The sequence below is a fragment of the Centroberyx affinis genome, unplaced genomic scaffold, assembly GCF_046629955.1.
Source record: "Centroberyx affinis isolate AG114_WGS23_722 - 3 ecotype Tasmania unplaced genomic scaffold, CSIRO-AGI_Caff_v1 ptg005890l_1, whole genome shotgun sequence".
Classification (NCBI taxonomy): domain Eukaryota; kingdom Metazoa; phylum Chordata; class Actinopteri; order Beryciformes; family Berycidae; genus Centroberyx; species Centroberyx affinis.
The window spans coordinates 15,310-33,001 of record NW_027282994.1 but is presented as its reverse complement, the minus strand read 5'-3'; the positions used below and the strand labels follow the sequence as shown (position 1 = coordinate 33,001).

General features: G+C 40.2%; 1 pseudogene; it reads right to left on the bottom strand.

Annotated features, from left to right (window-relative positions):
• Nucleotides 1-388: 388 nt before the first annotated feature.
• LOC139667949 (one cut domain family member 2 pseudogene) lies at nucleotides 389-12,402 on the bottom strand (annotated as a pseudogene).
• Between the last annotated feature and the right edge of the window lie 5,290 nt (nucleotides 12,403-17,692).

The window sequence follows — 17,692 nt, the reverse complement described above, 5'->3', positions numbered from 1 at the left end:
AAAAAGCCTGCACACTGACACAAGCTACTGAGGCTCATTAGATGCAACAATAGATGATTTATTTACATGGTGAAAAAAAAGTGACTATGTGAGAAAAAAGGTGAACGTTTCGGTGCTGATGATGGTCTGAGGTTCACCTTTTCTCTCACATAGTCACTTTTTTCACCATGTAAATAAATCATCTATAGTTTGTGTCAGTGTGCAGGCTTTTTCTGATTTATACCGGACTATTAACAATCAAAACAAATGCAAAACGCTACAGGACAGAAGCAAAGGTTCAGGTCAAATCCTCCCAACCCGACACACACACACACACACACACACACACACACACAGCAGCCTGAACTCGTTGTCACAGATCGATAGTTTGTGGACCTGACGGTAAAATTCAGCCTGAAACCGGGAGGAACCGTGTTTCCACCTTCTGACAGGCAGGCAGACGTTCGTCCTGCTGCTCCGGCTCCGGCTCCGGCTCCGGCTCCGGCTCATCAATAATGCAGCGCTCGTCTGCCTGGAGCGAGGCGTAAAATGGAAAATATTTAGGTTTAGTCATTCAGATTTCAGCACTCTGACTCTGTTGACTCAGGACGCCGCACGACGACAACAACAACAACAACAACAGCAGCAACAACAGCCGTGTTTTGAGTTCCGGGAGCTGAACTTCATCGCAGAGTGAAGCCGAACTGATCTGTCACGCTTTGACTCTAAAATCTGTGTTTTCTGTCTTTAATACCCGTTCACATCAGACCGGTTCACATCAGACCCGTTCACATCAGACCCGTTCACATCAGACCCGTTCACATCAGACCCGTTCACATCAGACCCGTTCACATCAGACCTGTTCACATGCAGCCACAGCAGAACACATTCAGACACATTCAGGCCGGTGTGTGGATTCAGTTTCCAGTGCAGTAAACAGTAAAGCAGCAGCTGAAGCTCAGTGTTCAGGCTCTTAAAGGACGAGTTAACGTTACAATTCAGTCTGATGTGTAAAGGTTCACATTAACAAAAAACAAATGTTTACTTTTCAAAGTAAGCACAATCCCTATTCTATTCTATTCTATTCTATTCTATTCTATTCTATTCTATTCTATTCTACAATATCCATAATATTTAAATCATAATACACAGTATTGTATTCAGTAATACACTCTTCTCTTCTCTTGTCTTCTCTTGTCTTCTCTTGTCTTCTCTTCTCCTCTTACTCTGTTCTATTCTATTGTACAAATCTACTATTCTATTCTATTCTATTCTATTCTATTCTACAATATCCATAATATTTAAATCCATAATACACAGTATTGTATTCAGTAATACACTCTTCTTTTCTCGTCTTCTCTTGTCTCCTCTTCTCTTCTCTTCTCTTCTCTTCTCTTGTCTTCTCTTCTCTTCTCCTCTTACTCTGTTCTATTCTATTCTACAAATCTACTATTCTATTCTATTCTACAATATCCATAATTTTTAAATCCATAATACACAGTATTGTATTCAGTAATACACTCTTCTCTTCTCTTGTCTCCTCTTCTCTTCTCTTCTCTTCTTCTCCTCTTACTCTGTTCTATTCTATTGTACAAATCTACTATTCTATTCTATTCTATTCTATTCTATTCATTCTACAATGCACTATTCCATTCTTTATTCTCTTCTAATGAGTTCTATTCCATTCTGTTCTATTCTACAATATTCATATTTAATTCTACAATACACTATTGTATTGTATTCAATAATACACTTTTTTCTCCTCTTCTTCATTCTATTCTATTCTACAATGCACTATTCCATTCTTTATTCTCTTCTAATCTAATTCTCTTCTCTTCTCTTCTCTTCTCTTCTCTTCTCTTCTCTTCTCTTCTCTTCTCTTCTCTTCTCTTCTCTTCTAATCCAGTTCTATTCTAATCTCTTCTAGTCCATTTCATTCTATTGTACACTCCAGCAGTGATTTGGGCGTCGTTTTCTTTTCATATATAATTCACTCCATTTACTTTTACAAGAAGGCGGCGTCCCCCGACCAAACAATAGAGTCTCTCTCTCTCTCTCTCTGTCTCTCTCTGTCTCTCCCCCTCCCCCACTCACCTCTCTCTCTCTCTCTCTCTCTCTCTCTCTCCATTTTGCCTGGTTAACCCAGTGCAAGGTGAAGAAGCCGTGAGCAGACTGAGGCGGGGTCACGCCGAGATTCCTATCAATAATTCATCGGGCCGCTGCTGCCTCTGCTCTTGTGTTCAATTCCCCCCGGCCCGGCCGATCACATAATACCTCCCCCCAAAAGCCCCGAGAGAGAGACGGGTTCAGAGAGACAGACAGGTCCAGAGAGAGAGAGAGAGAGAGAGAGAGAGATGGAGAGAGAGGGGGAGGGGGGAGATTCACAGAGAGAGGCAGATTCAGAAAGAGAGATTTACAGAGAGAGGGAGACAGATTTAAAAAGCGAGGGAGAAAAGAGAGAAAAGGGAAGAGACAGATCTACAGAGAGAGAGATTCAGAGAGAGAGAGAGAGACATAGAGAGGGACAGACAGATTCGGAGAAACATATTTAGAGAGAGAGAGACAGCTTTAGAGAGAGGGAGACAGATTTAAAGAGACAGAGAGATTCAGAGAGAGAGAAAAAGAGATTCAGAGAGATGTAGAGAGAGACAGATTCAGAGAGAGAGAGAGACAGATTTAGAGAGAGAGAGACTCAGAGAGAGGGACAGATTCAGCGAGAGAGACAGACAGATTCAGAGAGAGAGAGAAAGAGAGAGAGAGAGAGAGAGAGAGAGAGAGAGAGAGAGAGAGAGAGAGAAAACAAGATTCAGAGAGATGTAGAGAGACAGATTCAGAGAGAGAGAGAGATTCAGAGAGAGAGAGACAGATTCAGTGAGAGAGAGACAGATTCAGCGAGAGAGACAGGCAGATTCAGAGAGAGAAAGAGAGAGAGAGAGAGAGAGAGACAGATTTAGCGAGAGAGACAGGCAGATTCAGAGAGAGAGAGAGATTCACAGAGAGAGAGAGAGGGACAGACAGATTCAGAGAAACATATTTAGAGAGAGACACAGGTCCAGAGAGAGAGAGAGAGAGAGAGAGAGAGAGAGAGAGAGAGAGAGAGAGAGAGAGAGAGACAGGCTCGGCTGTCTCTCTCTCTCTCTCTGCCATATGTGTGATGTGCAGCAGCAGCCTGAACATGCAGCCCAGGCTGAATCAGATAGACGAGCTTCTCCTATCACACACAGATGAAACACACATAATTGTATTTGCACAGTGAAACGTTGTTACGGGTGTAAAGACAGCAGGCAGGGCAGGGAGCAGAAAACACTGCAGAGCCTCAACATGTAGGCTGAGGCTGCTGTGGTGTGTGTGTGTGTGTGTGTGTGTGTGTGTGTGTGTGTGTGTGTGTGTGTGCAGCACATTCTGAATGTCAAACGTACAGAAAGTGTGAATCTAACCCCTAAGATACACTACTGCTCCTCAAGGTTGCTGATATCCACCTTTTAGCAGGAAAAACGTACGCAAATATTTCACTTTTTAGCTGAAAATTAAACCAACAAACAGAGTGCAGTATAGCTTTATAGCTGAAAATGTCAAAATTAAGAACCTAAAGGGATTTGCTTTCAAATAAGTCTAAATTTTGCACATTTTTAATCCAAAAGCTACAGAAAGTGTAACCCCCCCTAAAATACACTACTGCTCCTCAAGGTTGCTGATATCCACCTTTTAGCAGGAAAAACGTACACAAATATTTCACTTTTAAGCTGAAAATTAAACCAACATATACAGAGTGGAGGATGTGAGAAGATTTGCTCACAAATTAAGTCTGGATTTTGAATATTTTCAATCTAAAAGCTGCAGAAAGTGTGAATATAGATACACAACTGGTCCTTGATGGTGCTGATATCCAGACTTTTAGCAGAAACAGTATAAACAATTTACTTTACTTTCACTTTGTAGCTGAAAATGTAAAAATCAAGAAACTAAACATACCCAGTGCGAGATGTGAGAGGGGATTTACTTACAAATAAATCTAGATTTTGCACATTTCTCATCCAAAAGCTACAGAAAGCCTGAATGTAACCCCCCTAAAATACACTACTGGTACTTTTTCACCAGCTAAGATGTGCAAATATCGAATGTTTTGGCTGAAAATGTAAAAACTCTGAACTTAAACATCCCTGGTGGCGGATGTGAGCTGCCAGGCAAGACATGGCGCAGGAAACACCTAAACATGCAGGCTGAGGCTGTTGTGTTGTTGTACATTTTGATAAATATATAAAATATATATAAAACATACAGAAAGTGTGAATGTAGCTCCTAAGATACACTACTGCTCCTTAAGCTGCTGATATCCTCCTTTTAGCAGGAAAAGCGTATGCAAATATTTCACTTTTTCGCTGAAAATTGAAAAACTGAGAACCTAAACATACCAAGTGATGAATGTGAGAAGGGATTTGCTCATATTTAAGTTTAAGATATCGCACTTTTTGAATCCAAAAGCTACAGAACGCATAAATACTGTATATCTCACTCTTAGATACGCAGCTGGTCCTTAAGATGCTGATATCCAGACATTTCAGCAGAAAGGCATGCAAACATATCATTTTTTGGTTGAAAATGTAAAAACTAAGAACCTAAACATACTAAACAGGGAGAATGAGAATGGATTTGTTTATAAATAAGTCTAGAGATTGCACATTTTGAATCCAAAAGCTACAATAAGCATGAATGTAAGCTACAGAAACAGACTACTGTCAGCAGAGAATAGCATCCAAACAAATCTCTTTTTAGCTAAAAATGTAAAAAGTAAGAACCCAAACAAACCCAGTGGGGGATGTGAGTCTAAATAAAAAAATTACAAATATAAAATAAGTCTAGATTTTTGCACATTTTTAATCCAAAAGCTACAGAAAGCATGGGTGTAGCCCAACATACACTACTGGTCCTTAAAGTACTTAAATCCACTTTTTTCACCAGCAGATATACAACTCTTTAGACAACAATGTAAAAACTAAGAACCCAAACACACCAAGTGGGGCTGTGAGAGGAGATTTGCTAATAAATAAGTCTCTTCACATTTTGAATCTAAAAGCTGTATATACTGTATAGCGTCAATATAACCCACAAAGACGCACTGGTCCTTAACACCAGAAAGGCCCGTGGATTTGGGGATTTCTAAGTTGTTGTTTGGCCAAAGCGCGATCAGCTGAACAGAGCAAACATGACCGCTGCTTCCTCGTGTGATTTATTAACACAGGTTTGTACTGAATGTAGATCTTCATGGAGAAAAAAAAACTGAGATATTTCAGTTCTCCAAAACAGCAGAGAGAGAAGCTGCCAACATCAAATATCAAAACAAGCAAAGAACCTGCACATAACCAGCGGGAGGTGAGAGGAGATTCACTCACTGATATAATAAATCCACATGTTGTTCCTGACAGTGTTTACATGATCTGTGTCTGTCCCAAACTCTTCTGTCTGTCAGGAGAGTTTTATATTAGGCGTGGATTCGACTTGACGATGCATCTACAATCGATTGAGGGGAGAATGAAGCAACAATTAGCCAGACCGACACGCTCTGCTGTTGAATTTGAATAAACTGCCTCCTTTTTACACGTGAGATAAATCACACACACAGTCTTTTTACAGGATCTGTTGATAGAGAAAACACAGGAGGAGATACTCCTTCTGCTACTGACAAATACAGTACTGTGCAAAAGTCTTTAGGCACATGTGAAAAAACATCCCACAAAGCGAAGATGCTTTCAAATATAATGAAATGAAAAGTTTCTAAATATTAAAAAAATATATATATATACTATAGAGAGCGATCTGCTGACACACTAATGCAGAAACCAAATAAATAAACATCTAAGACTAAATTTATATTTAAAAAAAATCTAGGCTGCCTAAGACTTTGATTTCTTTTTCTCAATTACTCAAGAGATGAAATTATTATACAGAGCGATCGTATTAGACAGGCTCTGAGCTGGTGTTTGTTGTTGTGTGTCTTAGTGGTTGTGTTATGTATTGAGTCTTATTGTGAGTATGAATGTTACGGATGTGTATTGATGTATTTTCTGTTATTGAACTATTGTTAAAAATACTAATGGAGACCCCAGGAAGAGTAGCTGCTGTTGCAATACAGTAGCTAATGGGGATCTACATAAACAAACAAACAAACAAACTGTGTATAGAAATCTGGTTTGTTATTTACTGATATCTAAAGGATCTTCTGTAACTGTCCCTTATGAGATTAAACTAGGGCAAGCCACTGTGTCATTTACCAATATAAAGACTCTGATGTAAATATTAATATTATGTTATTAAACAAGGATGATTGTAGAAACCTGACTTATCATTTACCAATACATAGAGGATCTGATGCAGCTATATCACCCGTGTTATTACACTAAAGTGATCAATATGTAAGGATCTGATGTGAATATCCGTTGTGTTATTCAAGATTTAAACTATGTAGAAACCTGGCTTGGCATTTACCCAGGTGTCTGTTGTCGGATGAAAACCTCATATCTCCAAAATGTCAACTTCTCTACTAACTAAGACAAAAAAAAAGCCTTGTTCTTCAGCCTGGAGTTCATCTACGAAAATGTTTCATAAACCCAAAAGGTTGTAGATTTTCTTGATCCCATACAGGAACATGTTAAAAAAAAGTTAAAAATGAAAATCACGCAAATTGGAGTTACAAGGTTTTCACCCGACAGCGACGATACAAAGGATCTGAAGCTCCCGTCCCGTGTGTTATAATTAAACTAGGAAGCTGTTGCTTTTTATTCACAGCAACAACACTGTTTAGGTTTCTATATATAGAAGCTAAATCTGATGTTGGAGGGCTGGTGTTGTATTTCTGCAGCTAAATGTTATTGTGGACGCTCAGAAAGTGAATGTTAACAGATCGTAACGGGGCAGTTTGATCCAATTCAGCCGAAAGGTTCTATGAGAAAAAAAAAAAAAAAAAAAACCCCTCTCCACCTTTCTTTCTCCTCCACTCTTATTTCTCTCCCCCTCTCTCCTCTCCTCTGGTCATTCAGGGGTCACAGGAATATTTGCTGCATCTATCGTCCGTGTGACCTTTGACCTCCTCACCGCTGGACGCATGTACTGTTGTTGACGCAGGAACTGAAGCTCATTCTCCTTTTACACCCACTGTAAGTCACTCTGGACTGCAACGTCAGATAAACATAGGTGTAAAATGTAATCCAGGGTGTTGGACAGCTGGTCAGCATCATGTTTATCTCATAAAATGTATTAATGTCATAAATGTAAGACACACTGCTGTTCTTTAATATACTATCCAACCTTTTAGCAGGAAAAAGTATGCAAATATATCACTTTTTTTAGCTGAAAATGCAAAAAACGAAGAACCTAAACAGACCTAGTGCGTGATGTTTGATGTGATTTACTTACAAACACATCTAAATTTTGCATATTTTGAATCCAAAAGTATATAGATACACAACTGGTCCTTGCTGGTGCTAATATCTGGCCTTTTAGCAGAAATAATATCGCTTTATAGCTGAAAATGTAAAAATCAAGAACATAAACATACCCAATGCTGTGATGTGAGAGGGGATTTGCTTATAAAAACATCAAAATTTTGCATATTTTGAATCCAAAAGTATATAGATACACAACTGGTCCTTGCTGGTGCTAATATCTGGCCTTTTAGCAGAAATAATATCGCTTTATAGCTGAAAATGTAAAAATCAAGAACACAAACATACCCAATGCTGTGATGTGAGAGGGGATTTGCTTACAAATACATCTCAATTTTCCACATTTTTTATCTAAAAGCTACATAAAGCATGGATGTAACCGCTCTAACATTCCCTACTGGTCTTTAAAGTACTTAAACCCACATTTTCACCAGCAAAGGCCTGCGAATACACAAGATCTTTAGACGACAGTGTAAAAACTAAGAACCTGAACAGACCAAGTGGGCTGTGAGAGGAGATTCGCTTATAAATAAGTCTAGATTTTGCACATTTTGACTCTAAAAGCTGCATATATAGCGTCAGTATAGCCCACAAAGATGCACTTGCTATCTTGCTAAAGCTGCTGCATTGATAACTTGTGGAGGAACTAAAGAGCTCGCCTCCTTAACAATCCCCTGCCTGTATCATATATACAGCAAGACAGGGAGCCTGTTTCATATCAGGGAGGCAGATGAGTGTAGGTTACATCTATAAAGGAATATTGTTCAGGATGTAAAGAGAGAGGCTGTATGGCTGCATGCCGGAGCGTCCTGACATTTTACAACACACAGGGGAACACAGATCACACACAGCCAGATCTGATGCCGCCCGGCTCTACCCCGCACGCCGTATTACAAACCTAATTTGCTATTAACCTATATTGTCAAATGTCAGTCCTGAAAAAAATGAATCCTTAATGAAATAACAGTGAAATGTTTCAGAGATAATCCTGTCTGTGTTCTGTATGGGAGTCTGCGCACAAATCTGGAATAACTGGGCCTAAACTGATGATGTGCCACAAACCAAACGGGTAAATCTAATCAAACACAGATTTCCAATCAATTTTTTTTTTTTTGGCTCAAGACAATCAGGATATAGATTTATAAGACGGCTTCAGGAACGCCTGTTGGGACTTTTGTTTTCTAAATGGTCTCATAATTGAAAACACCAACTATTTGCATTGATTATCCTTTAGGAGTCTATTCAGCAAAGACTATTCAACCACTTAAACCCCAACAGACACGTTTGAGCAACATTTCCACCTCCAGCCATAAAACATACAGTTTCTGCCCTTTTAAAAAAAAAAACACTATAGCAATCCTACAATAGAATTTAGAAGGACTCTATAGAAATATCACAACAACACTTTAAAATATCATGCAAGTACTATGTGTCAAAAATATAGCAGAGAAATTCCTATAGTAAAACCATAGTATGTTAAAAAATACATTAAAGTATAAAAAGTCATAGTTAGTACCACAAACATCAGGCCCTATATGAATATTATAGGAGTATTATAGGCAGACCATAGGAAGGAAAAAAGACACGCTCTAAATCCCTATAGGAATATTATAGGAATATTATAGTGATACTATAGGAGATAAAACAAAACAAAACAAAAGTGATACCACAGGAAATAAAAATACACACTCTAACCCTAACCCTAACCCATATAAAGGAATATAATAGGAGAGTAAAAGACATGCTGTATTACTATTATAGTGATGCTATAGGAGATAAAACAACACTACAAATCCCTATAGGTAAATAGCATTAAAGTGGCACCATAGGAAATAAAAAGACACACTAGAAGTCCCTATATAGGAAAATTATAGGAGATTAAAAAGACACTGTAAGTCCCAATATTATAGGAATATTATAAGTACCATAGGAAATAAAGAAGATATACTGCTAAGTCGCTATAGGTAAATTATAGGAATATTGTGGAGATATTATGGGAGATAAAACACCATTAGGCTCACTGCAAACTCACTATAGAAAACCACAGACACACTACAAGCTCCTCTAGGAATATTATAGGTACCATAGGAAATAAAAAAGCCACACTATAGGTATATTATAGGAATGTTACGGTGATACCATAGGAAATACAAAAGACACACAAGTCCCTATAGTTATATTACAGGAATATTATAATGATACATTAGGAAATAAAATACACACTATAGCCTAGGTGGATTATTATAGAGACACTATGTGAGAACATGATAAGCCCACTACAGACTCACTACAGAAAACCACAGACATTAGAAACCCTTATATGAATATTACAGTAATATCACACTATTTTTCTTTAAAACCGATAAATTACCAGCTTTGTTCGACTCAATCTAATTTTTAAAAGCATGAAGCAGATTTTTCCCAGCTCCCCCCTCCCCTCTCCTCTCCTCTCCTCTCCTCTCCTCTCCTCCTGTCCCCTCGGCCCAGACAATAGAGAGGTGTCGGGACAGGAACACGGTTCCTCACTAGGGGGGGCACCAGCCCCACTGTTCTGGCCCGCCAGATAAACCTGTTTATCCCCCTCTGGACGCACCTCAGACCCCTTTGATTGCTTTAAGCTTCAAATCAGCGGCATCTTCTCTTCTGTCCGTCTCGGTCTTTTTTTTTTTTTTTATTCTTTCCCCCCCATCTCTCTCCCTCTTTTTTCTCCCCTCTCTCTCTCTTCATCTTGTCTCTAAATCTGTCTTAACAATACGCTCTTATCCCCCAGATTACCAAACAGCCGCCCTTCTTAATACTATAATAATACAATCTCTGTTAGGAATATAATAACGCTACTCCCGTTAATGCTATAATAATAATCATAATACCCCTGTAATAATAAAACCCAGTAATACTATCCCGATGTGTTTCTACTGTTGATACTATAATAATACTCACTCAACACGGAGAATGGATCTTTTAATTTCCAGGATGAAATCAAGCACTGTTTCCTAATCAAAACAACTTTAATGTAAAATGGTTAAATTGTTTTTTAATTAGGCCTATTCCAAATTTACAAAGCCCTTCAACGGGAAAACGATGCTATTTCTCTCTTTCTCTCTATTTATTTTCTATTATTATGATTTGTATTAATAATAGGCTATTAGTGGTAGTACTAGTATGAGTAGGCTAATATTATCACTGTAATTATTATTGGGTATGGTTATTATTTTGAAAACATATAGCCTATTTTTTAGATGTTTTATGTTTAAGGCTACATTATGTTTATCAATCCAAAATCAGCGCGGATTCAATTTTGAGGAAAATAACTGGCTGATCTTTACTGAAAGTGCCATGTTTCCCCACTGACAGGATATAATAAAATCTGGGTTATTGCACAGCAGAACAGAGTGAGAGGGCTGTTGGAGGGAAATCCCGTGACCTTGTCATTTCGTATCGATCTCTTTGTTATTGATCAATAATGGTAATCATAATACCGTGATTCCAAACAAATTCCATTCATCTAAACTGGAGTGTGTGAATCAGAGACACGCTGGAGTCTGTCCTGCTCTTCAGCAAAACCAAAACAGACCCAGTGAAAACAAAAGCAACATTTAGGAAGCTGTGATGGTTAATGTGGTTTGGGATTATTATGGGATTTGTTTTGAAGACAGACTGCTCGTCTGCGTGAAACATGTTGCATTCCTCCTCTTGTGTCCGCGCGCCAGACAAACCAAAACATCAGCTCGCACGGTGATTTGTGCGTAACGGTTTATTTTTCTGGACACCTTGACTTACCTGCTAGTCTGAGGGCCGACATCCTCTGAAACTCGGGCTCCTGCAGCCATTTCCACATCCTCCTGAAGGTCTCCCGGCCTGACTTTAGTTTACTCCAGGGTTTGGGGTTCCTCAGCAGGTCGGACAGGGTCCCCTGGGAGCGGCACAGCACCCTCTGGGCGAAGATGGCCTGGGGGATGCTGTACCTCTTCAGCTCCGCCGTGATCCTCTGTGCCACTTCCTTGGTGTTGATTTCCTCCAGCTGCCCCGAGCTGTTCCCCCCCTGCGACCCCGAGGAGGAGGGCGGTCTTTCCCGGTTGGAAGCCAACACGGGCCCGTGGGATGGAGACTGGAGGTGGGGGTGGTGGCCCGCCGAGGCTGCCGCCGGGTGCCCGGGGTGGTGCATCCCGTTCAGGTGCGGCATCATCCCGGCCGCCGGGCCACCGAGGCCTCGGTGCTGGTGGTCCCCTCTGGCCAGCATGGTGGCGGTGTGATGCGCGTCGAAGTTGGCCGCCGCGGCCAGCATCTTGTCGTGGCCTCCGTGCGTCGTGGAGCCGTAGTTGTGGAGCCCCTGCTGGGTGTTGTGTATGGAGCCCAAGCCGTTCCCCAGCACCGGGGAGAGGCTCTGACCCATCCCGGACATGTGGTCTTTGTGGTACGGGCTGTAGAGGTTGTTCATGGCCGGGAGCCCCCTCTCGTCCCGCATCAGGGTGAAGCTCCCGCTGACGTTCCCGGAGAGCCGCTGGTGGTGGTGGTGATGGTGGTGGTGGAACTTGTCGGACACCGTGGAGATGGGGGGCAGGGGCTGCAGCGGGGTTAAGGTGGTGTAGGTCCCGCTCATCCCCATCCCCGGCGGGGACGTGTCGCACGGCATGCTCATGGCATGATGCAGCGGCAGGGACAACTCTGGCCGGTAATCCCCGGTTCCGTCCAGAATCGTGGCCATGCTGGACACCATGGCCGAGCGGGAGGACGCGGCGGCGGCGGCGGCCAGGTCCTGGTGTATCCGCAGGGTGGATGCCGCCGCCGCCCCGTGTCCCCCCGCCGAGCTCCCCCGGCCGTGGTGGGGGCTGTGGCTCATCAGCTCGGCGTCATGGGCCACCGAGCTCACCGCCACCCCGCCATGCAGGCTGCCAATGCTGTCCATTGTCATCTCCGTGTTCATGGCGTAAGCGTCCAGGTCCTTGGCCAGGCATCGATAGGCGTTAGTGTAGGCAGTCTTCATTCATCTGTCCTCTCAGTCCATCAGGTCGAGCGGAATTATCTCTCCTTTCCTCCTTTCTCTCTGTTCCTCCTGACGCGCCGGGATGGGTCGCTCCTATATTCCACCCTTTTCCTTCAGCTCCTCGCTTCTTGTCGTCTGTCTAAGGCCTCTCCAGTCGGTGTTTTTGTGTCTTTTCCCCAGTAAAAAAAAAAAAAATGTTTTTATCTCGATCATACGGGCCTGTGCTGTGGCTTCCCCATATCCAGCCCTCTCCTCCTCCTGCGTAACTCTGGTCCAGAGACGGGAGCTGTCCAGGGTCCCCTAGCCGACCGCTCAGCCTAGCCTGCTGCGGGAGGAGGGGAACAGGCGGGATCCCCCGCTGATGGATGGAGCCAAGGACCAATCGGAGACTCGGCCGGGCGGTGGAGGGCGTGGCGCGCGGGCCCACCGGCCAATCAGCATCTCAGTGGACGCAGCATCTCCCGGAGAAGACTGAACAGTGCTGTTTGGGTGGGATTTGAACTCGGTGTCTGACTACAGCGAGAAATCACTATAGTAATCCTGTAATATTCTTATAATATTCATCTAGGGACTCACAGTGTGTCTGTGGGACTCAACCTGAGTTTATAGTGGCTTTATCATACTTTATGGTATATTTTTTTTAAACCCATGACATCACTATAGGCTAATACTTCTATAATATTCCAATAATATTGGGAATTCAGAAGCCTTTACGTTTGAAAAATCACTATAATATAATATTCCTATAGGGACTTACAGTGTCTGACTCAATACTGTGTTTATGGTGTCCTTTTCCTAGTTTATGGTATTATTTTTTATCTCCTATGGTACCACCTACAACATTTGTATCATATTCTGACAATACTGGAAATTCACTATAAAAAATGAAATATCAATATATAGTATTCATATAATATTCATATAGGGACATATAGGCCTACTGTGTTAGTGGGACTCAATAGTGAGTTTATTGTGTCTTTATCAAACTTAATGGTATTTTTTTTAATCTCCAATGGTATCATCATAATATTCCTATGGCCTAATATTTCGATAACATTGAAATTTACTGTAAAATTTAAAAATCACTATAGTATCCCTGTAATACTTATAGGGTGTGGTACTCAATAATGAGATTATAGCAATCTATATTTTTGTCTTTTATGGTATCACTGTTATATTCCTAAAATATTCCTGTAAAATCAAATGGTTTTTTTTATATCTCTACAATATTCTTATAGGGACTTCTGCTGTGTCTGTGGTACTCAGTAGTGAGTTTATACAGACTCTGTCATATTTTATGGTATCTTCTCTCCTGCAGCATCACTGTAACATTCTTATAATATTCCTAAAGACTCATATTCTTGGGTTGGGCAGGATCTGATCTCTTCACTTTCTGCATGCAGCTGGAATACTCAGTGTCTGTGTTTCCTTCCTCTCCTTTTTAGAACTCTATGGAGGTTCCTTGGTAAGTCAATACTGTACAAGAACATATAACCTACTGGACCACAGTGACTAAAAGCAGTTAGTGGTTTAGGTCGACTACGTTTCCCAGAATTCCTTTCAACAATCTCCAGAGAAGGAGCGTGAACTTGTCGCTTCCAATCAAAGGACGCTGTACAGGCAGATAAATATAGTTAGCTAACCAACTAGTTTGTGAACATTTGGGGCGTATCCATGAACGTGCCTTTACTCAAACCCCAGCCTGTCTCTCTGCTGCAGTGCATTCTGGTCTCTCTCTCCTGCTCCTGTGGGTGGAGAAATTGGTCTCTCTCCTCTTCTACGATGGATTTCTCCCTGTATGATATTTGAACGTCTCTCGGTGCAAAATGGCGGCTCTAGAAAGAAGCCCTCGCTCTTTGATTCTGAGGGACTGACACCAAAACCTGACGTTTACCGCTGAGGTTTTACATCCTGAAACATTTTCTCATATCAAACTCCACTGTAGCTCTGCTGGAAACATCTGGAGGTGATGTCACCTCGTCTACGATTGGCCGGTTATTCACCAAGAAGAAAAACACAACTAACTACTGAATAGAGCCAGGAATGTAATGTACATCACAAATAACAAGACTTTTCCTTCAACAATAAACTCAACGTTAGAATAACACATACAATAAGGAGAAGTGAGGACAAACAGGAAGTGAGTGTCGATGTGTTTTGGGGAACCAGACCTTGTTTCAGTCTTCAGTCCCATTTACACAAAGGCAGAAAAACTAATATTTAACTCTGTGGTAAAGATCCGATCTCCTAATGCTAAAGTCTGAAGAGTTAAAATCAGATTCCACGTGGTTTCTCTTTGTTTAGACAAACATAAGCAGATCAGATCTGTAAAAACCAAAAAATGTGGCTGCAATCCACAGAAAAATAGTAAAAAATTACTATTACTATACCTGCATATATTTGCTAGCTGGACTGTACATCTGTGTGAAGCGGGGAACAGCAAACATCCTTTTAAATTCTTGGTAGCAAGCCGAGGATGCTGCTCATCTTCTGCTGCTGGAAGGATGCAGTTTCCCCACAGGGATCATTAAAATTTTATTTCATCTCCTCTCTCATCTCATCACCTGTTGGCTCTGTTTGTTAAGATAAGATAAAGTAAGATAACAGAAGGTAACAGAAGATAAAACAAGAAGTCTAGAAGTCAGTAGAGCTTAAACGCTGAATAATTCTCAAACTTCAAAGCTTCAGCCTCCGTAACGGTTTATGTTTGTTTATCGTTTGTCTTCCAGGTTTGATTTTCAGACAACAGAATGTGAATGTAACACTGTCTGGCAGCCGCCCTCGATGTTCCTGATGTCGGACTTTCCCACCAGCACATGAACGCAGCATCATAGTTATGGCCAAAAAACGAAACTCGTCCAATGGTGGAAATCCCAGATCCAGATCATCACCAAAATCTAATGAACTGATCCTTGGGCTGAGAGCGATCTGTCCACCAGATTTCAGACAAATCTGCCCATAACAAACAGACACATGTGAAAACACAACCTGCTTGAAACTTTGTTGGTGGAGGTAATAAGGTAAGGTAAGATAAGAGATAACATAACATAACATAACATAACATAACATAACATAACATGACAAGATAACATAAAATAACAATATAACATAACAACAAGATAACAGCATAACATAACAGAAGATATCAATATAAAATAACATAAGAACATGACAAGATAAAGTAACGTAAAGTAACGTAACGTAAAGTAACGTAACGTAATGTAACAAGATAACGTAATGTAACATAACATAACATAATAACGTAACGTAACGTAACGTAACGTAACGTAACGTAACGTAACGTAAAGTAACGTAAAGTAACGTAACGTAACGTAACGTAAAGTAACGTAAAGTAACGTAACATAAAGTAACGTAACGTAATGTAACAAGATAACGTAATGTAACATAACATAATAACGTAACGTAACGTAACGTAACGTAACGTAATGTAATGTAATGTAACGTAACAAGATAACGTAACATAACATAACATTATAAGGTAACGTAACGTAACGTAACGTAACAAGATAACGTAACGTAACATAACATAACATAATAAGGTAATGTAACATAACGTAATGTAATGTAATGTAATGTAACGTAATGTAACAAGCTAACGTAACGTAACATAACATATCATTATAAGGTAACATAACGTAACGTAACAAGATAACGTAACGTAACATAACATAACATTATAAGGTAACGTAATGTAACGTAACAAGATAACGTAACGTAACAAGATAACGTAACGTAACAAGATAACGTAACGTAACAAGATAAAGTAACGTAACGTAACATAACATAACATAACATAACATAACATAACATAAGGTAACGTAACGTAACGTAACGTAACGTAACGTAACGTAACGTAATGTAACGTAACGTAACGTAACATAACAAGATAACGTAACGTAACATAACATAACATTATAAGGTAACGTAACGTAACGTAACAAGATAACGTAATGTAACATAACATAACATTATAAGGTAACGTAACGTAACGTAACAAGATAACGTAACGTAACAAGATAACGTAACGTAACAAGATAACGTAACGTAACATAACATAACATTATAAGGTAACGTAACGTAACGTAACAAGATAACGTAACGTAACAAGATAACGTAACGTAACAAGATAACGTAACGTAACAAGATAAAGTAACGTAACGTAACATAACATAACATAACATAACATAACATAACATAACATAAGGTAACGTAACGTAACGTAACGTAACGTAACGTAATGTAATGTAACGTAACGTAACGTAACATAACAAGATAACGTAACGTAACATAACATAACATAATAAGGTAACGTAACGTAACGTAACAAGATAATGTAATGTAACATAACCCTAACCCACGTAACATGAGATGAACAGGAAGCTAGATTTGTGTACATTCAGTGAAAATCTCCAGTAGAAGTTATTCTTTCCTTCCAGGCCAAAGCGCTTTGTAGTGTTGGATGTTTTTAACCTTCTTCTTTGAACAAGCATTTTTTTTTATTTCCGTGAGTGATGCTTTCTCTTATGAGATTAACTGAACTGATCCCTAAGGAGAATGACACAACAACAATAAATATAATGGGTTAAAGCATCTTTATGATTTTAACAAAGAGAATAAAGAGTTTCCATTGGCTGTAAAAGGTTTGTTGCTACTGTATGCTGGAGACTGACAGATGTTTGCAGTTCTGCACCACAAAGTGTTAAAGCCAGAGTCCCTGCTGGGTGTAAATGCAGCTGATCTGAGTCCATTGTTGTGTTGGTGTGTAGTCGGACATTATCGACAGTCTCTGGGTGGAATGATGAGCGTGGGAGCCGTGCCCAAAGTGCATTATGGGCCATCGCCTGTACGCTTTACAATTCATTACACTTTCAAGGACAAATCACTTAAAAATGACTCTCTCACTCTCTGCGTTTCTCTCTCTTTGTGTCTGTCTGTCTCTCTGTCTCGGTCCCCCTCACACACACACACACACACACACACACACACACACACACACACACACACACACACACACACACACACTGTGGCCTAAATACGATTGATTTGATATTATCTCCTTATTCCTGAAGGTATCATCACCAGTAAAAGCAAAAAATAAGAATAATGGCAACAATAACAACACATATAGTCACACATAGATTTTTATATTCAATGTCAAATAATTTCCTCTTCCATTTATTATTATGAATTATGTTACAGCATCAGTAATATAAACAACAAAATATTTTCACTCTTCTCAGATTTGTGTCCTCATTCCCAACAAGCAGAC